Source organism: Chiloscyllium plagiosum, unplaced genomic scaffold (assembly GCF_037043375.1).
Source record: "Chiloscyllium plagiosum isolate Xiang-an unplaced genomic scaffold, Cpla_swu_hap1 HiC_scaffold_50, whole genome shotgun sequence".
NCBI classification, from domain to species: Eukaryota; Metazoa; Chordata; class Chondrichthyes; order Orectolobiformes; family Hemiscylliidae; genus Chiloscyllium; species Chiloscyllium plagiosum.
Window position 1 is genome coordinate 43,848,438 of NW_028270188.1, and position 21,950 is coordinate 43,870,387.

The window sequence follows — 21,950 nt, forward strand, 5'->3', positions numbered from 1 at the left end:
GTAGTTAATCATTTCAGTAATAAAATATGACTTCAAGAAATATTTATGCTATTCTGATGAATGGATTTGCAGTCTGGAATTGTCATGAGTCACGCAGCAGATGATTGTTTAAGACATTTTCCTGATGCATAGATTCATATAAACAGAGAGCACGAGTCACACATTCAGTTTTCAAGACTGTTGTGGCACTCAGGCTGGGCATGGCTGATTCTCTTTCTCAGTACCATATTCCTGTTTTCTTCCACAATCCTTGGTACCTTTAAAATATAAACAATTATCTCTCTATTGTTTGGATATATTCAATGATTTAGTCTCTACATTCTTCTTAGGTAGATGATTCCACAATTCAACACTTTTAATTGAAACATTTTTCCTCGTCTCAGACCTAAATGTTCTTCCCCATATCCTGAGACTGTGTCCCCGTGTTCTCTCAACTAAGGAAGCAGTACTATTGCTGAGTGTTGCTGAGATCTGAAGGCTTGAGTCTGGGGACCCTGGGTTTTCCACAACTGTTAGCACTCCCAAACTATGGAGTACTTTCTGGCACCAAGCTTTTTGAAGAATCCAACCTGATTTTCAAAACTACCATTTCTGGCACAAACATGCAGACCCTCATAACCAAAATGACAATAATACATTCAGTGATCATGTAAAATGGGTTTAGAATAACTAGGTAGCTGTTTTGGACTGGTGTGGATGCGTTTGTCTGTGCTATCTGGCAAACTTGAAATTGTGCTCCCAAATTCCTGACATATGATCCAGCGAAAACAGAATATTCCTGGTTTACCCTGCCAAAATCATTCAGAATTTTGAACAGCTCAATAAGGTCATATCTTAATCTTCTCTGCCTCAAGGAAAGCAAACCCAATCTGTTTAATCTTTCCTCCTATCTAGAACATTTATTCCTGGTATTATTCTAGTAAATCCTTCATTTTCGGCATCATTCTATTCAGTTAAATTTAAAGGATCGCACTCCAAGATCACAAGAATGAAATAGTTGAACTCTTACCCCGTTAACCCAATATGCAAAAAGTTAATTTCTAAACTATGAAAATAGCATTTTAAAAAAATCAAGGACTGCTGTGGTTCAAGGAAGGATCTTGATTACTCTGCAGGATGATCAAATATTCAATTTGCCTGAAGTAAACTGGAAGATTCAATCACAATTCATAAACATTACAGGCCTTGCTTTTATTGTAAATTACAAATCTAGACACAGAACTGACCGTGCATTTACAATTAGAATAAAGGACAAGATTTTTTCACATTATGCTGATCCAGATAGAATACCTACTTTATTCACATTTCCCAACAGATAATTTAGATTTCCTTTTAGATTTTATTGTCACTTCTACTCAAGTACAGAAGGACTAGAGTGAAAAGTGCATTATGCTACCATGAAGATCACCACTTTAGGTTTAAAAGTACCTAGGTACAAAAAAAAACTTAGGGACAAAATAGTAAAAGAAACTAAGTTAAGCATTTCCTTCATAGAATAAGTAGAAAATAAAGAAATAAGGTAGTAATTAACATTAAAGTTCTTCTTAATATAAACTAGAAAACTGAAGATTTTAAGTTAAAAGTTCAACAATATCGCTGCTTGAATATTACAGTGACAGAGCTGGCAATGTGTTGCTGGAAAAGCGCAGCAGGTCAGGCAGCATCCAGGGAACAGGAGAATCGACGTTTCGGGCATAACCCCTTCTTCAGGAATGAGGAAAGTTTGTCCAGCAGGCTAAGATAAAAGGTAGGGAGGAGGGACTTGGGGGAGGGGCGTCGGAAATGTGATAGGTGGAAAGAGGTCAAGGTGAGGGTGATAGGTCAGACTGGGTTGGGGGCGGAGAGGTCGGGAAGAAGATTGCAGGTTAGGAAGGCGGTGCTGAATTCGATGGATCTGACTGAGACAGGGTGGGGGGAGGGGAAATGAGGAAACTGGTGAAATCCGAGTTCATCCCTTGTGGTTGGAGGGTTCCTAGGCGGAAGATGAGGCGTTCTTCCTCCAACCGTCGTTTTCTTGTGGTCTGACGATGGAGGAGTCCAAAGACCTGCATATCCTTGGTGGAGTGGGAGGGGGAATTGAAATGTTGAGCTACAGGGTGGTTGGGTTGGTTGGTCCGAGTGTCCCAGAGGTGTTCTCTGAAACGCTCCGCAAGTAGCCGGCCTGTCTCCCCAATATAGAGGAGGCCACATCGGGTGCAGAGGATGCAATAGATGATGTGTGTGGAGGTGCAGGTGAATCTGTGGCGGATATGGAAGTTTCCTTTGGGGCCTTGGAGAGGGGAGGTGTGGGCGCAAGTCTTGCACCTCCTGCGGTTGCAGGGGAAGGTGCCAGGAGTGGAGGTTGGGTTGGTGGGGGGTGTGGATCTGACGAGGGAGTCACGGAGGGAGTGGTCTTTACGGAATGCTGATAGGGGAGGGGAGGGAAATATATCCTTGGTGGTGGGGTCCGTTTGGAGGTAGCGGAAATGACGGCGGATGATGCGCTGTACATGGAGATTGGTGGGGTGGTAGGTGAGGACCAGTGGGGTTCTGTCCTGGTGGCGGTTGGAGGGGCGGGGCTCAAGGGCGGAGGAGCGGGAAGTGGAAGAGATGCGGTGGAGGGCATCGTCGACCACGTCGGGGGGGAAATTGCAGTCCTTGAAGAAGGAGGCCATCTGGGTTGTGCGTTTTTGGAACTGGTCCTCCTGGGAGCAGATGCGGCGGAGTCGAAGGAATTGGGAGAATGGGATGGCGTTTTTACAGGGGGCAGGATGGGAGGAGGTGTAGTCCAGATAGCTGTGGGAGTTGGTCGGTTTGTAGTAGATGTCCGTGTTGATTCGGTCGCCTGAGATAGAAATAGAAAGGTCGAGGAAGGGGAGGGAGGAATCTGAGACTGTCCAGGTGAATTTGAGGTCGGGGTGTAAGGTGTTGGTGAAGTGGATGAACTGTTCAACCTCCTCGTGGGAGCACGAGGCAGCGCCGATACAGTCATCGATGTAGCGGAGGAAAAGGTGGGGGGTGGGGCCAGTGTAGTTGCAGAATATGGATTGTTCCACATATCCTACGAAGAGGCAGGCATAGCTGGGGCCCATGCGGGTGCCCATGGCTACTCCTTTCGTTTGGAGGAAGTGGGAGGATTGGAAAGAGACGTTTGGAGGAAGTGGGAGGATTGGAAAGAGAAACTTCCATATCCGCCACAGATTCACCTGCACCTCCACACACATCATCTATTGCATCCTCTGCACCCGATGTGGCCTCCTCTATATTGGGGAGACAGGCCGGCTACTCCTCCCTACCTTTTATCTTAGCCTGCTGGACAAACTTTCCTCATTCCCGAAGAAGGGCTTATGCCCGAAACGTCGATTCTCCTGTTCCCTGGATGCTGCCTGACCTGCTGCGCTTTTCCAGCAACACATCTCCAGCTCTGATCTCCAGCATCTGCAGACCTCACTTTCTCCTCAAATATTACAGTGACAGCCCTTTCAGTTTATTACTGTACACATTTGCAATTTCTTAACCAATTCAGGTACAAAACTGTTGCAGACCTCCACAGTAAAATAGAGTAGCTTACATTTGTCATTTTTACCATGTATAACTGATACAGTGAAAACAAGACAGCGTTTGTTCAGGACCAAGGATGCTACATCGACAGTACAAACTACACAATCATACAGGCTATTAAGTTCATAAGAAGTGCAAAACACGTAAGTTACATGGAAATAGAAGAATGATAAAAATATACAATTTTTCTAGCAGCAATTCGAAGTGCAAAGAATTTCAGATGAGAAAAGAGTCCAATCATACTGTGTTAAGGAGCCTGATGGCTTGGCGTAAGAAAGTATTGCACAGTCTGGCTGTGAAAGACAGATCGGTATCTTCTGGCAGATAGCAGAAGGTAGAAGTGTTTGCGTGAGGAGCATATGGGGTCTTCCTCAATAATCTTCGCTTTTTGGATGCAGCGTGTGGTGTAAATGTCTGTAATGGAGGGAACAGAGACCCCGATGATCTTCTCAGCTATACTCATTGTCCATTGCAGGGCTAGCTCATAAGTTAGACTTCAGGGTTTTTTTGTTGCTATTGCCTTTATCCAATAATTTGTCGTGTATTTTTTTTTTATTCATTTAAAGATCATTTGGGCTTCTGCTAATGATAATGTACTTTGGACTGTAGCATGAATTTCTGCAACTCAAAAGTAGTATCCATGTAATAGTCCAGCCCATAAGTTTAATTTAAAATAAACGTGGAAGAGTCAATCTCTACGTGAGTATATATAATTGTTGTGGTTCTGTTCGCCGAGCTGGGAATTTGTGTTGCAGACGTTTCGTCCCCTGTCTAGGTGACATCCTCAGTGCTTGGGAGCCTCCTGTGAAGCGCTTCTGTGATGTTTCCGCCGACATTTATACTGGCTGGTCTCTGCCGCTTCCGGTTGTCAGTTCTAGCTGTCCGCTGCAGTGGCCGATATATTGGGTCCAGGTCGATGTGTTTGTTGATAGAATCTGTGGATGAGTGCCATGCCTCTAGGAATTCCCTGGCTGTTCTCTGTTCAGCTTGTCCTAAAATAGTAGTGTTGTCCCTATTATACTGTTACTATAGGACTATTACACTACTATTACACTACTATATCGGCCACTGCAGCGGACAGCTAGAACTGACAACCGGAAGCTACAAATCTTCTAACAAACTTTGAGTATATATTGTAATTGGCTTACTGGCAGGAGATAGAGTGGTGGTTGATGGTTGCTTTTTGGACTGGAGGCCTGTAACCAGTAGTGTTCCACAGAGATTGCTTCTGAGTCCGCTTTTGCTTGTTATTTATGTAAGTGATTTGGATGAGAATATAGAAGGCATAGTTAGTAAATTTACGGATGACATCAAAATTAGGGCAAAATAGACAGTGAAGAAGGCTTTCTAAGATTACAAAGGGATCTTGATCAAAAGGGCCAATGGATTAAAAAATGGCAGGTGGAATTCAATCTGGTTAAATGTTAGGTATTACATTTTCGTACAACAAATAAGGGCAGGACTTAAATATTACATGGCAGTGTTATGGACTCGGCCAGATCACTCAAAACATTCTTAAGCAGGCAGCCAAGACTATAACTTTGCAATTTGTTTCAGTAAGTGTACAGTGAAAATTACCCAGATTAAGTTAGCGATGTTGACTGCCAGGTTTAAAACAGGCAAAACTTTATTCACAAAATTACACAATGAAACACAAAGATCAGAATAAAGAATCCCTACAGAATTCAGTCGAACCAAACTAGATTTAAGTATGCTGTTTCGAATCTACACAACAGTCCAAATAAGCAAACTCCTTTTGATTGGATTAGCTTACCGACAGTGTGGAAACAGGCCATCCAGCCCAATAAGTACATACCGACCCTCCGAAGAGAAACCCACCCCCCTATATTTAGCCCTGCCTCATCTACCTAACACTACGGGCAATTTAGCATGGCCAATTCACCTAACCTGCACATCTTTGGACTGTGGGAGGAAACCGAAGCACCCAGAGGAAACCCACGCAGACACAGGGAGAATGTGCCAACTGCACGCAGACAGTTGCCCAAAGCAGGAATTGAATCCGGGTCCCTGGCACTGTGAGGCAGCAGTGCTAACCACTGAACCACTGTGCTGCCCGTAGAACCCATTATAAATGGCACACATACTTACAGATTGAAGTTGAAGGGCAGAAAGAGAGAGAGAGAGAGAGAGAGTTTCCACATAGCTCAATTTTGAACACCTCACCAGTTCAAGAATGAACGAAACTACTCAGCTCGAGAGCTGACCATGTACCTTTAATTATACAGGCTACTTCTAAAACATGACCACTTTGGCCTGAAGTCTCGTCTGTTTACATATAAACAAGAGGCCTTTCAAAATCCTTTTCATCTCTGTACCAAACCAGACTGATCAGAGCCCGGTTCCTCTGAAAAAAAATCAAGGACAGAGCTTTCTTGAGCCAAGAAACAGCTTTTAGAAAGAAAACTGACTACCTTTGTGACAATATTTAAAGGAGATCGGAAGAAGTACATGAATAGGAAAGATTTGGAGGGATATGGGCTAGGAGCAGGCAGGTACGACTGGTTTAGTTTGGGATTATGTTTGTCATGGACTCGTTGGACTGAAAGGTCTGTTTTCCGGGTGTATGAGTGTATGATTCTACAACAATCAATCAACATTAAATACTGCATCCTGCGTGGTGTAGCAATTAAGAAAGTCCACTTGCGAATTTGTTATGAAGATGTAGAGGTATACTGTACCCTTAGAAGAGTGAAAACCAGCAAGGACTGATAAATCACGAGGAGTCTGAACAAAGTAAGAATGTAAAACTCGGGAAACAAATAGCTGAAACTGAGTTGCCATGAAACAAAAACAAATTAAAATTTGGCAAATCAGTTTAAATTATGGCCCAAGATACCAAAATCCAATAAAATGTGAATGTAGTAGTTTGGTAATATTATAACCAATGAAACAATCTGATGTTTTGGTGTATAAAACTGGACATTTTGGACAGTTAGAAGGAGAACTGCCAATGACGTCCTCAAACATAGACTGTGAGCTGAAGGGCTCTCTGTAAGGTACTTGTCTATAAGAACTTTGTGCAGTAGAACATTGAAACCGACCTGGGGAACATTTACAGAGGAAAATTTACAAAGAAGAATCGACGAATCTGACTGGCTTTTTGAAACTGTTTTTAGTTCGTAAATCTTAATTAGGATATTTTATTGGACTAGTATTGTAGAGTAGGAGGTAAAATATGGTTTAAGAGAAAGTAGTTGCGAATAATTGTTGGTTTTAATATTCTCTGTTGGACTTAAAGAATAAAATTGTTTATTTTTACTTTAAATAGTGACATCGGAGATTGTTCTTTGCCTCTCGAATTTTAATGGATTACGGTTGAGGTCAACTTTTCTGTGTTGCAGGTTTAAATTAGCAGAAGGGTCCACCCCATGTCGGAACAAACTAATCAGTACTATCCTTTCACACGGCATAAATGTAGCCATATATGCAATACTGCATTTAATTCTGGTCTCCCTGCTAGATGAAAGATGTTGTAAGTTTGAAAGGGTTTGAAACAGGTTTACAAGAATATGTTGGTGCTGGAAGCTTTGAATTATAAGAGGAGGCTGAGTAGGCTGGAGCTATTTTACTTAGAGTGTCAGAGGCTGAGATCTTAAAAAGGTTTATAATATCATGAGAGGCCTGGATAGGTGAATATCATAGAGTGAGGGAAACTGTATCTCTCCAATGTGAACTTGCTGGTGCTGCAGCAGACTGGATGATTCCTTGAATCTCTTTCGGTACAGACAGCAGTCAAAGTGGGCAAGAGAGGAATCAATCAAATAGTGGTGCTATTTTATATTAGGTATGTGGAAATTGGTTTCAGAAATGTACAGTTGATTCATGTTTGTCAGGAGGGGATTGGTATCAGTGACTATGTGTTACTGTTGGAATGGTAAGTTGACAAATCTCCAAGTTCTTGAGGGTTTCTCCTTAGGATCCTAAAAGAAGTAGCCAGTGAATTACTTGATGCATTTGGTTTTAATTTTTCAAATGTATTAGATTCAGGGAAAGTTTTTTCTGAATAGGAAAATAACTAATATGACTTCTTTACTTAAAAAGGGAGGGAGGCAGAAAGCAGGAAACTACAGGTCAGTTAGGTTCAAATTTTTCATAGTAAAAATAGAAACTATTATTATATATCATAATTGGATACTTAGATAAGAACATGATAATCAGGCAGAGTCATTATGATTTATCACAGCGAAGTCATGTTTAATCAATTTATTGGAGTTGTTTGAAGAAAATCTTGTGCTGTTTCTAACGTGGAACCACTGGATGTATTGTATTTAGATTTCCAGAAGATATTTGATAAGATGTCACATTTTATAAGATTTTAATATATTGGCAAGGAAAGAAGATTGGTTTGTTAACAGGAAGTAGAGAATAGGAACAAGTGGTCTTTTTCATTCTGGCTGGCAGAATATCAGAGTGGTGTACGACAGGGACAATTCTGGGACGTCACCTCGTTATAACTTATATACATAATTTGCATGAAGGGAGTTAAGGCGTGGCAGTCAAATTTACGACAGCACAATGATAAACTGAGTTATGAAAAGGACATAAGTCCACAAAGGAATGTAAATAAATTAAGTGAGCAGGTAAGGATATGATAAATGGAGTATAACGTGGTGAAGTGTGAAATTGTCCATTCCAAGAGAAAGAATAAAATGAGAAACATATTATTTAAATAATGAGAAGTCGCAGAGCTCTCAGATGCAGAGAAAGCTGGGTGTCCTTGTGCACGAGTCTCAGGAGATTTGAATGTATGTACTGCAAATAATCAGGAAAGCTCATAGAACATTTTAGTTTGTTGCGAAGAGACATGAATGCAAGGGAAGTTATGGTTCAGTTACACAGGGCATTGCTGAGATTGTGTCTCGAGTCTTGCCAAATACAGGGCATTGTACTTACAAACGGATACAAATGCTTTAGAAGCAGTTCAGAGAGGTTTTATTTATTAGATGAATTCTTGGCGTGAGTGGATTCCCTTACGTAGAAAGGTCAGACTGATATTCTCTGGAGTTTAGAAGAGCATTTTGAAGATGATTTAATGAAAACATGCAGAATCCTAATGGACTTGACTGGATGTTAAAAGGATGTTTAAATTTTGTGGGAGAATCTAGAACGAGGGAACATAGTTAAGGTAAGGTGGCTCTCATTTAAAACAAAGGTGAGAATTTCTCACAGAAGTTTGATTTATATCAGGCAGGAAGAGATTAGTGTTAGTGACTATCGGATTGATTTATATCAGAGAGGAAGAGATTGGTGTTAGTGCCTAAGCTTTAGATCAAAAGAGAGAAGTTGCTGTCAGTGACTGTGACGTTGAGTTATTATCTGATGTAAGTGGATTCAAGTCACTGCTGTAAGATTTAGGGGTGGGGGGGGGTTGTTTATGGGATGGGGGCTGGCTTGGCCAGCTTTTATTTCTCTCCCTAATTGCTCAGAATGCAGATAAGAGTGAATCACATTGCTACAAACTATCACATGTATACCAGAGCAGAAGAGGATGCCGATGTACATGTAAATGATACCTGTGATAGAGTTTTGTTTTACAGATATCAACAATAGTTATATAATTGCCATGGGGCTTTACTTCCTAATTTTTACTAAATTCATAATTCACTATGTGCCATTTTAGGATTCTTGTCCATGTACTCAGCATGTTAGCTTGAGGTTTTTGATTATTGGCCCAGTGTTTTTACCACAATTGCACCACCTTGCCTTAGATTTGCATATATCAGACAGGTGGATATGGTATCACTAACTGGGCTGTTTTATTTGATACAGCTGGAGACTGTGAAACGGCAAAAATTCTGCTGTTGTAGTTCCTGCCATTATTACTATCCTGGGATTGGTCAGAACTAATAAAGAGTTTCTACACAACGAGTGTGGGGCGATAGGGTTGAAGGAATGCTTTCAAGATGGTTTCTTAAAGGTGCATAGTCTGGAAGTGAACAAAGAAAGGTTATACCAGTGTTAGTATTAATTAATGTGACAGGTTCAATTCAGTGCCTCAGAATAAAGACACTGCTAAGTCGCAGCAACCACAAGATGCCTGAACTTTACATACAATTTGGAATGGAGATGATTGAGTCTAAGATGAGTAGTTTAAACTTAAGTAAGCCAACTATCTGGGCGTGCAAGCTGACTCAGCTCAAGTGAACTGGTATATGGCGTTCGGGTGTAGATCATTCAGGATACAGTGACAATGTTTTAGCGGCTAACAGAAAAATCTAAGTATATTCCTAATATGAAGAAAAATTCGAAAAGGATGTTCTCACCATTCGTGGTGAACTAAACATTAAGCACGAACTTGAGTTGAAAGTATATAACTGCACAAAAATGATTGGCAGTTCTTTCAATGAACAAAGAACAACATAGCACAGAAACAGGCCCTTCGGTCTGAACAAGCCTGCACCAACATACTTTGCCCTTCCAAACTAAAACTTTTCTTATTTTCAGGTTCTGTATCCCTCTATTCCCTTCCTATTCATGTATTCGTCCATTGAATGCTGTTATTGTATCTGCTTCCACCACCTCCTCTGGCAGCAATTTCTGGGCACTCAACATCCTTTGTGTGAAAAACGTGTCTCCCCCCATCACTTTTATACGTATCCCGCTCAACTTGAACCTATATCCCCTCGTAATTGACCCCTCCATTCTGGGAAAAAGTCTCATATTTTCCACTTTATCCATTCTATTCACAATCAACCACATGCATTCCAGTGAGAAAAAAAAACAAATCTATGCAAACTTGTGTCATAGGTTATATCTCCCATAACAGGGAAAGTCCTGGTAAACCTTTTCTGTAACCTCTCCAAAATATCCTCATTCATGCTGTGTGGTGAGCAGAACTGTATGCAATATTCCAAGTGTGACCTAACTAAAGTTTGATAAAGCTGCAGTATAATTTGCCTACATACACAATGCCCCTTCCAATGAAGATAAACATGCCATAGGTATTTTCTATTATCTTATCTACCTGCACTGCCACTTTCAGTAATCTGTGGACCAGCACAGCCAAATGCCTCTGTATATCAGATTCTCAAAAGTTCTGCCATTCACTGTGTAATTTCCACCTGTACTTGACCTTCCAAAATGCATAACCTCACATTTGTCCAGATTAAACTTCATCTGCCCTCTTTTTGCCCATTCCTCCAACTGATCTATCAGCAACTTCACCAATCTTTGTATTGTCCACAAGTTTACGAATTAGACAAGCCAGGCTTTCCTCCAAATTATTTCTGCAGACCATGAACAGCAGAGGTACAATACTGGTCACTGTGGAACACCACTAGTCACAACTCTCCATTCTTTAGATTAGAGTAGTGCTGGAAAAGCACAGCAGGTCAGGCAGCATCCAAGGAGCAGGAAAGTCGGCGTTTCGGGAAAAAGCCCTTCATCAGGAATGCTCATTCTTGGTGAAGGGTTTTTGTCCGAAACATCGATTTTCCTGCTCCTCGGATGCTGCCTGACCCGTTGTGCTTTTCCAGGACCATTCTAATCTAACCTCTGGTTTCCAGCATCTGCAGTCCTCACTTTTGCCTCCAAATCTCCATTCTGAAAAGTGTCCTTTCACCACTACTCTCTGTCTCATATGACTAAGCCATTTCTGTATTCAGCTTGCCAGCTCACCCCGATACCATGTGACTTTGTTTTTTGTGCCAGTCTGCCATGAGGGATCTTGTAAAAGGCTTGAATGAAGTCAATGGAGATATTATCAACCGCTTGCCCCATATCAATCATCTTCGATAGCTCCACAAAAACCCGATCATGTTAGTGAGCCATGACTCCCCCCATCCCACACAAAACCGTGCTGCCTATCACTAATAAGTCAATTTGCTTCTAAATGCATATAGAAATTGTCCCTGAGAATCTTTTCCAATAATTTACTTACAACCAAACCGAGGCTTACACATCTGTAATTTCCTGGATTATCTCTGCTGTCTTCTTAAACAATTGGACAACACTGGCCATTCTCCGGTCCTCTGGGACAGCCCCTATGGCCAAAGAGGACACAACATTTTCCGTCAATGCTTCAATAGTTTGTTCTCTTGCCTCCCTCTATAGACTGGGATAGCTCCCAATCTTTTCTACCTCAATACTTTTTTAGGTGCACAACACCTAAATAGCAACTTTGCTGAGAAATTCGACATTTCCTTCTTTGAGATCATATTCCATCAATCCATTCTCTTTGGTGAATACTGACAGAAAGTATTAGAATATAGAACATAGAACAATACAGAGCAGAACAGGCCCTTCAGCCCTCGATGTTGCGCCAACCTGTGAACTATTCTCAGCTCGTCCCCCTACTCTATCCCATCATCATCCATGTGCTCATCCAAGGATTGTTTAAATCTCCCTAATGTGGCTGAGTTAACTACAATGGCAGGTAGGGCAGTCCACGCCTTTACCACTCTCTGAGTAAAGAACCTGCCTCTGACATTTGTCTTAAATCTATCATCCCTCAATTTGTAGTTATGCCCCCTCGTACAAGCTGACGTCATCATCCTAGGAAAAAGACTTTCACTGTCTACCCTATCTATCCTCTGATCAACTTGTATGTCTCTATGAAATCCCCTCTTAGTCTTCTTCTTTGCAATGAGAACAGACCCAAGTCTCTCAGCCTTTTCTCGTAAGACCTTCCCTCCAGACCAGGCAACAACCTCGTAAATCTCCTCTGCACCTTTTCCAATGCTTCCACATCCTTCCCGAAATATGGCGACCATAACTGTACACAATCTTCCAAGTGTGGCCACACTAGCATTTTGCATAATATTGTGACTCCAGAACTCAATCCCTCTACCAATGAAATCTAACACACCATAGGCCTTCTAAACAGCACTATCAACCTGGGTGGCAACTTTCAGGGATCCATGTCCATGGACTCCAAGATTCCTCTGCATATCCACACTACCAAGAGTCTTTCCATTGACCCAGTACTCTGTCTTCCTGTTATTCTTCCCAAAGTGCATCACCTCACATTTAGCTGCATCGAACTCCATTTGCCACCTCTCAACTCAATCCTGCAGTTTATCTACGTCCTCTGCAACCTATAATGTTCTTCCAAACTGTGCACTACTCCACCAACGTCAGTGTTATCTGCAAATTTACTCATCCATCCACCTATGCTTGCGTCTAAGTCATTTATAAAAATGACAAACAGTAGTGGTCCCAAAACAGATCCTTGTGCCACACCACTAGTAACCGGACTCCAGGCTGAATATTTTCCATAAACATTAATTTAAGATCTCACCTATCTCTTCTAGCTTCCAATGTAGATTTCCTCCTTTGTCCAAGAGTGGGCCATCCTTTCCCTGGCTACCTTTTTATGTATGTGTAAAAAGCCTTCAGATTCTCCTGAGCACAACGTGAGTCCTAATCAATATAGGTGGAGTTAAAATTACCCACTACAACAACCCTGCTGTTTATACATCTTTCCAAAACATGATTATATAGTCTCTCCTCCATCTCCAGTTGGCTTTCGGGAGGCCTATAGTATATCCCTAGCATTGTGACTTCATCTTTTCTATTCCTGAGTTCTCCCCATACTGCCTCACTGCAGGAGTCCTCTGCTTTGGCTGGGTAGCACGGTGGCTCAGGGGTTAGCACTGCTGCCTCAGTCCAGGGACTTAAGTTCGAATCCAGCCTCTGGCGACTGTCTGTGTGCAGTTTGCACATGCTCCCCGTGTCTATGTTCGTTTCCTCCCACAATCCAAAGATGTGGTGGTTAGATGAATTAGCAATGCTAAATTGCTCACAGTGTTCAGGGACGTGTTGGTTAGTTAGGGATAAATGTAGAATAACAGGGATGTGGAATTGGTCTGAGTGGTGTTACTGTTTGGAGGGTTGGTGTGGACTTGTTGGACCAAATAGCCTGTTTCCATACTGTATCCTCCTTCAGGGTTCAGCTGTGAGATATTCCTCTACGAGGAATGTAACTCCCCAAGCCATTTATTTCCCCTTCTATCATACCTGAAACATCTAAATCCTGGGATAATCTGCTGCCAAACCTATCCCTCTTTCAACCAAGTAATTCTCGTTAATCTATTTAACAGAATATAAAGTATAGCAGAAAATAACGAAAACTTTTTTTTTTAAAAAAGTTAGATTGAGGAAGCCAGCTCAAAACGTAAAGATGGATGGCAAGAACCTGTACAACTCGAAATATCCCTAAAATGGGAGAGCTGGCCCAATACTCTTTCGAGTACTGGAGCTAGATCAGTTTTTGTCCAATGTGAACAGGAGAATTTCCTGACACAGTATGCAGACTGGCCAACAAGGGACTTAGGCCACACTGGATTTGGTACAGGGTAATGAACACGGCCAGACGTTAGATTTGACAGTAGGTGTGCACTTTCGTGAGAGTTACCACAATTCAGTTATGTTTACTTTAGCAATGGAAAGGGAGAGGTATATAACACATGGCAAGAGTTATTGCTGGGGGAAAGGCAAATATGATGCGATTAGGCAAGATTTAGGATGCGTAGAATGGGGAAGGAAACTGCAGGGGATGGGCATGATTGAAATGTGGAGTTTATTCAAGGAACAGCTACTGCATGTCCTTGGTAAATATGTAACTGTGAGGCAGGGAAGACGTTGTCGAGTGAGGGAGCCATGGTTTACTAAAGAAATTGAATCTCTTGCCAAGAGGAAGAAGAAGGCCTATATTAGGATGAAACATGAAGGCTCAGTTACAAGGATACAAGGGTTACACGTTAGCCAGGAAGGACCTAAAGTAAGAGCTAATAAGAGCAAGGATGGGGCAGGAGATGTCCTTGACCGCTGGGATCAAGGAAAGCCCAAAGTCTTTCTACAGGTATGTCAGGAAAAAAAAATTATTACAGTAAGATTAGGGCCAATCAAGGACAGTAAAGAGAAGCAGTGTATGGAGTCAGAGGAGATAGGGGAAGTGCAAAATGAATACTGAGATACAGGCTACTAGACTAGATGGGGTTGAGGTTCACAAAGAGGTGTTAGTAGTGCTGGAGCGTATGGAAATAGATAAGTCACTTGGGCCGGATGGGATTTATCCTAGGACTCTCTGGGAAGCCAGCGAGGAGATTGTAGAGCCTTTGGCTTTGATGTTAAGGTCGTCATTGCCCACAGGACCAGTGCCAGAATACTGGATGATAACAAATGTTATCTTGATCAAGAGGGGGAGTAGAGACACCCCTGGTAATTATAGACTAGTGAGCCTTACTTCGGTTGTGGGTAAAGTATTGTAAACGTTTATAAGACATAGGATCTACAATAATCTAGAAATGAATATGTTGATTAAGGATAGTCAACAAAGATTTTGAAGGGTAGGTCGTGCTGGACAAAACGTATTGAGTTTTTTGAGAAGGTGGACAAACAGGTGGATGAGAGTAAAGCAGTTGATGTGGTGTATATGGATTTCAGGAAGGCGTTTGATAATGTTCCTCATAGTAGGCTATTGCATAAAGTATGAGGCATGGGATTGAGGGTGATTTGGCGGTTTGGATCAGAAATTGGCTCGATGAAAGCAGACAGAGGGTGGTAATTGATGGGAGATATTCATCCTGGAGTTCAGTTACTAGTGGTGTACTGCAAGGATCTGTTTTGGGACCACTGTTATTTATCAATTTTAAAATAATACCTGGATGAGGGCTTATAAGGATTTGTTGTAAATTTGCGGATGACACTAAGGTCAGTGGAGTTTCGGATAGTGCTGAATGATGTTGCAGGTTGCAGAGGGACATAGATAAGCTTCAGAGGTGGGCTGAGTGGTGTCAAATGGAGTGTAATGTGCAAAAGTGTGAGGTGATTCACTTTGGAAGTAGCAACAGGAATACAGTGTATTGGGCTAATGGTAAGATTGTTGGTAGTGTAGAAGAGCAGAGAGAAGTCGGTGTCTATGTATATTTATCCCTAAAAGTTGCTACCCAGGTTGATAAGGTTGTTAAAAAGGCACACGATGTGTTAGCTTTTATTAGTAGAGGGACTGCGTTTTGGAGGCAGGAGATCATGCTGCAGCTTTACAAAATTCGTGCAGCCGCACTTGGAGTATTGCTTACAGTTCTGGTCATCACACGACAGAAAGGATGTAGAAGCATTGCAGATGGTTCAGAGGAGATTCCCTAGGATGTTGCCTGGTATAGTGGGGAAGTCAGATAAGTAAAGGCCGAGGGAATTGAGGCTGTTTTCATTCGAGAGAAGAAGGCTGAGAGGTGATTTAATTGAGATATATAAGATAATAAGAGCGTTAGATAGGGTGCACAGTGAGAGTCTTTTTCCTCGGATGGTGATGGCCAGCACAAGGGGAAATAGCTTTAAATTGAGGGGTACTAGATATAGCCCTGATGTCAGAGATAGTTTCTTTACTTTGAGAGTAGTAGGGGCATGGAATGACCTGCCTGCAACAGTAGTAGACTCGCCAACTTTAAGAGCATTTAAATGGTCATTGTAAAACATATGGATGAAAATGGAATAATTTTGGTTGGATGGGCTTCAGATTGGTTTCAGAGGTCAGCACAACATCGAGTTCCAAAGGGCCTGTAATGCACTGTCATGTTCTATATTCTATGTTCCCCTTTCATTGTACAAGTGTTTTTTTTTTCTATAAAAAGGCTAAAAGTTGTTTCCTTTACAGCAGAGAAGGCTGATGCATACCTGTTTGAAGTGTACAAGCTTTGAGGGATATGGACAAGGTGAATAGGAAGCAGCTTTACCCCTTGCCTGAAGTATCAATAACTAACGATATAAGTTTCAAATGAAGGGCAGAAGGTTTCAAATGGATTGAGTAAAAAACTTTTCACCCAGATATTGGTGGGAATCTGAGTCAAGAGTGTGGTGCTGGAAAAACCTAGCAGGTCAGGCAGCATCCAACGAACAGGAAAATCGACATTTCAGGCATAAGTCCTTCATCAGGAATGAGGCTTGTGAGCCAAGGGGGACTGAGAGATAAATGGGAGTGGTATGGGGATGGGGGGGGGCGGGAAGGTCACTGAGAATGCAACAGGTAGATGAAGGTGGGGATGAAGGTGATAGGTCAGAGAGGAGTGTGGAGCGGATGGATGGGAAAGGTGATGGACAGGTCAGGAGGGTGGTGCCAAGTTGGAGGCTTGTGACTGGGAAAAAAAAACGTGGGGGCAGAGGAAATGAGGGAAGTAATGAAATCAACATTGATCCCGTGTGGTTGCAGGATCCCAGTCAGGATCTCCAGTATCTACGGTCCTCACTTTCTCCTAGTTGGGTGGGAATCTGCAATGCCCTGTCTGGGAGGGCAGTAGAGGTGGATACAATTCAGATGTTTTAAAAGTACTTGGATAAGAACTTGAAATGTCATGACATTCAAGACTATGACCAAACTGCTGGCAAGTGGTATTAGTGTATATTCGATGAGGTGAAGGGCTTCTCCTATGCTATATGACTGTATGATTACATCTAGCGCAAATCATGCTTGTTCTGAGAGTTTGGAGTGTTTCAGTTGCTGTTAATCATCTTTGTAACTGGCTGGACTCTGAAGGGGAGGTGGTAACATTGTGGTAATACCAGTGTCCTCGTAATTCAGAGGCCCATGCTAACATTCTGGGGAACCAGAGTGAACATTTATCATACATCTGATCGAATTTAAGTTCCATTAATAAGTCTGGAATTGAAGCTACTATGAATGGCAACTACCATTGATTATTGTTTTTAAAAAAATACACTGTGGTCACTGATATCCTTTAGAGAATGAAATTTGCATCTTTATTTGTTCTGGCCTACGTGTAAGCCAAAACCTATGGCAGTGATGTTGATTCTTAATGATCCTCCAAAACCACTCAGTTCAAGGGCAATTGGAAATGGGTAACAAATGATCTCACCAATGATACCCATACCCCACAAAAGCAAAAGGCCTTTGAAGAATGCAGTTATGGGTCTAACTTCAAGAAGTCAGCTTTAAATCAAACTCCCAATGTTTGAACATAAAAAGAACAAAGGAGACATCCAGCACAGTAACAGGCCCTTCAGCACTCCAAGCCTGTACCAATCAGCATGACCTAACTAAAATTAAAAAAAACTTCCACCCTTATTCAGTCTGTATCTCTCTATTCCCGCCCTATTATTGTAACCATCCAGATTCCTCTTAAATGTCACCAATATGCCTGCTTCCATCACCTCTTCTGAAAGTGCATTTTAGGCTCCTGTTACTCTCTGCGTGGTAAAAACCTCTCACAAATCTCCCATAAATTGTTCCCCCCTCACCCACCTTGAAATTGTGTGCCCCATTGTAACTGAAGTTTGAACCATGGTGGAAAAGGCATCAGACTATCCGCCCTATCTCGGCCTCTCATAAATTTGTAGGCCTCTGTCAGGTCCCCTCACAGCCGCTGTATTTCCGGTGAAAACAATGCAAGCATTTTTAACCTTTCCTCATAGTCAACGCCATCAAGACCAGGCACATCCTGGTTCACCTTCTCTGCACTCTCGCCAATATTGCCAACAGTTTCATTTTTGTACATTTTTCAGGGAATACTTGCATTTGTATCATGCTTGATCTCACCTCAGACATTTCCGAAGACAGTCTTTCCAAATATAGACACCACGGTAGTAAATGTAGCTGCCAAATTGTGCACAAAAAGATCCTCAAGTTAAAACAGGATTCTGACCAGAGAATCTATTGTGATGTTTATTAAGTGTTCAATATTGTGTGGTTTACCAGGGAGAACTGCCCTTCTCTGCAGAATAACACAAGGAGGAATGTTTATTTTCAACTGAGTGGGCGAATCAGGCCTCATTTCTTTTTTCCCATAATATCCCTTCAGCGTGAAAACATGTGATCAGCCCAACACTGAACCTCCAAGCGCATTTCACCCAAATCCATACTCCTATACTTTTCCCTGCAATTCTGCATTTCTCATCGTTAACACACCTAACCTACACACCGCTGAACACAATGGGCAATTTAGCATGGCCAATCCACCTAATCTGCACATCTTTGGACTGTAGGAGGAAACCAGAACACATGGCAGAAACCCATGGGGAGAACGTGCAAACTTCTACACAGGCAGGTGCCAGAGGTGCAATCGAACCTGGGTCCCTGACGCTGTTAGGCAGCAATGCTAACCACTGAGCCACTGAGTTGACTGCCTGATTCCAAATGCACTGTCCTTGACAGAGCAGTGTGGAAAATTGCTTCGATTTGACCTATCACAAAAATCAGGAAAAATTCAACCTGCTCCATCAATCTATACCTGACCAACAGTAAAACAATGGAAGGTGTTGTCAACAGTGCTATCCAGCAGCAGTTTCTCAGCAATAACCTGCTTGTTCAACCTCCATTTAGCCTCTGTCTGGGTCAGTCAGCTCCTGACCACTTTTTGGTTCAAAGATTAGTCAGTGGGATTCATGGGAAATTCTCTCCTGTTTGGTGTCATATCTAACACCTTGGAAGATGGTTGTGGTTGGAGGTCAATCATCTCAGTTGCGAGACATCATTGCAGTGGTTTCTGAGGATAGTCTCCCAGGTCCAATTATCTTCATCCCTTCATCATAAGATAAAAAGTGGGGATTTTCACAAGTGATTGCAGAAAGTTTCGCACTATTCATTATTCCTCAGATTCTAAAGCAATCCATGGTAAAAAGCAACAAGGTCTGGACAATATCCACACTTGGAATGATGCATGGAAAATAACTGTAGCCAGAAGAGCCGGGTCAAAGGCTGGGAATCCAGGAGAAAGAACACACCTCTTGACTCCCTAATGCCTGTCTGTTTGTACACAATGCAGAAGTCAGCAGTGTGGTAGAATACTCGCCACTAGCTGGATGAGTGCAGTTCCAACAATACTCAAAAAGCTTGTCATCTTGACAAAGCTCCATTTGCACAAATATTTGTTCGCTACACCATTGATACTCTGTAGCAGCATTCTATAACATAAACAAATTGCACAAATTCACAAGGTCTCCTTACACAGTGCATTTCAAACCCATCACCACTAACATCTAGAAGGACAAGTGAAGTAGATACTTGAGAACACTGCTTCTGCAAGAGTTTCTCCAAGACACTCACTATTCTGAATTAGAAAGATATTGCCATTTCATCAGTATCCGTCGGCCAAAGTCCTGGAACTCCTAGATTTAGGTTTTCTGGTCAGCATGGATGAGTTTGACCAAAGAATCTGTTTCTGTTCTGTACAACTCTATGATTCTGACATTGTGGGTCTACTTACATCAAATGGATTACATACATTCAAGAACCCAGCTTGATACAAACTTTCTTCAGGATATTTAAGATGGGCAATGATTGCTCGGCCAGCCAGCAAATTCTGCATGTGCCTGGCAGTCTCCTTAGAATTCTTTACTGATTCCAGATCAGACAAACAGACAGCTCAAGCTGAGCTCGAGATTGGAATTGCACATTGCCCACTTCCTCAATCTTCTCAAGCTGTCAAAATGTTAGACGAATGGCAACATGGGTCACTTCCAAAAGCTCTGTCCTGTCTGAAGTACGTTTTCTTATAGGAAGCCTATTTCATAACTCACTTTCCTGGGGATACAAACACTATTTTAAACTTTGTTTTCCCAGTTCTACTAGGACTTTTCTCAGTGTTGCTCAAATGCTGTTGTTTGTTGTTTGTCTTTTCTTCAGGCACCTTTGGCAAAGACAAGTTCAGTCTCACAGCTAAACAGAAGCTGGAACTGCTTATCAATAGAAGGATCCTAGATTCCCAGCCTTATGACTCCATAGTCATAGAGACATAGAGATGTACAGCACAGAAACAGACCCTTCGGTCCAACTCATCCATGCCAACCAGATATCCTAAATTAATCTAGTCCTGTTTGCCAGCATATCCCTCTAAAGCTTTCCTATTCAGATATCCATCCAGGTGCCTATTAAATGTTGCAATTGTCCCAGACTCCACCACTTTCTCTGGTAGTTCATTCCATAAATGCACCGCCCTCTGCATGAAAAGGTCCCTTTTAAATCTTTCCCCTTTCACTCTAAACCAATGCCGTCTAGTTCTGGACTCCCTCATGGTCTGCTAGCACCAAATAATGACTTCAACATGGAATCCCATTAACAGGGAACCAAAGTTATTTGGCCTTTGACGATTGTACTGGAAAATTAAAGATGGATACTCACTCATTAGTTATTCGTTGTCACTTTCCAACACTGATCTGCCAGCATGAAAACAACATCATGCTTCTGAAACAGAAATTTATTTTATTTTCTCAAGGGGGCTGTCCTACAATTTTCTCAAAGGCTGTCTTTTAATTTTTTTGTGGCTACCTTTACAGTTTCACTAACTGGTTCTTTTGATGGTGCAACCTCGTTGTAAGAACATTATCTCCTTGCCCTGATCTAGGGGGTCTTTGGACAGAAGCCGAATTAGAACAACATTCTCAATAAAAATCAATAACTTATATTAAAGCCACACGAAGAAAACATTAATTTTCTCGGCCCCAGTGATTGAGGAGAAAATGAGGTCTGCAGATGCTGGAGATCAGAGCTGGAAATGTGTTGCTGGAAAAGCGTAGCAGGTCAGGCAGCATCCAGGGAACAGGAGAATCGACGTTTCGGGCATAAGCCCTTCTTCAGGAATGGGGAAAGTTTGTCCAGCAGGCTAAGATAAAAGGTAGGGAGGAGGGACTTGGGAGAGAGGCGTCGGAAATGTGATAGGTGGAAAGAGGTCAAGGTGAGGGTGATAGGTCAGACTGGGGTGGGGGCGGAGAGGTCGGGAAGAAGATCTCAGGTTAGGAAGGCGGTGATGAATTTGATGGATTTGACTGAGACAGGGTGGGGGGAGGGGAAATGAGGAAACTGGTGAAATCCGAGTTCATCCCTTGTGGTTGGAGGGTTCCTAGCCGGAAGATGAGGCGTTCTTCCTCCAACCGTCGTTTTGTTGTGGTCTGACGATGGAGGAGTCCAAAGACCTGCATATCCTTGGTGGAGTGGGAGGGGAAATTGAAATGTTGAGCTACAGGGTGGTTGGGTTGGTTGGTCCGGGTGTCCCAGAGGTGTTCTCTGAAATGCTCCGCAAGTAGCCGGCCTGTCTCCCCAATATAGAGGAGGCCACATCGGGTGCAGAGGATGCAATAGATGATATGTGTGGAGGTGAAGCAAGAGTCATAAGTGAGGAAGAAGTATTTTCTTAAATCATGCTTACAAACTTCCAAACATGCTAAGCATAATTTCTGAGACTGCTGAGATCATAGCTAGTAGATTGCCTAATTGTTTCTATCACAGTCATTGCACCTCAAGTAATTCACACTCCGTGAGACACTTTGAGATGAGGTACCACATAAATGCAAACCTTTATCAAACTATCCAACTTACATTACAATCACATTCACTATATTTCCCTCCATTGTTGTAGGTCTTATTTAACTCAGAGTCTGCACAGTAAATTGTATGGAAACTATTAGCTTGGTTTTCTTGTCTAGAAAGGTATTGAAAAGTT

At 42.1% G+C, this 21,950-nt stretch overlaps 1 protein-coding gene across 2 annotated transcripts in view; it reads right to left on the reverse strand.

The window, feature by feature from the left end:
* The window catches only part of LOC122552141 (uncharacterized), a 122,541-nt gene extending 110,996 nt beyond the window's left edge, over window positions 1–11,545 (reverse strand). Inside the window, exon 1 of one of the 2 annotated variants that reach the window (XM_087985057.1) lies at window positions 11,441–11,545. The gene's annotated coding sequence lies outside the window, so the exon portion shown is untranslated. The remainder of the gene's footprint in view (window positions 1–11,440) is intronic. The other variant, XM_087985055.1, reaches the window with a different exon arrangement.
* Window positions 11,546–21,950: the final 10,405 nt, after the last annotated feature.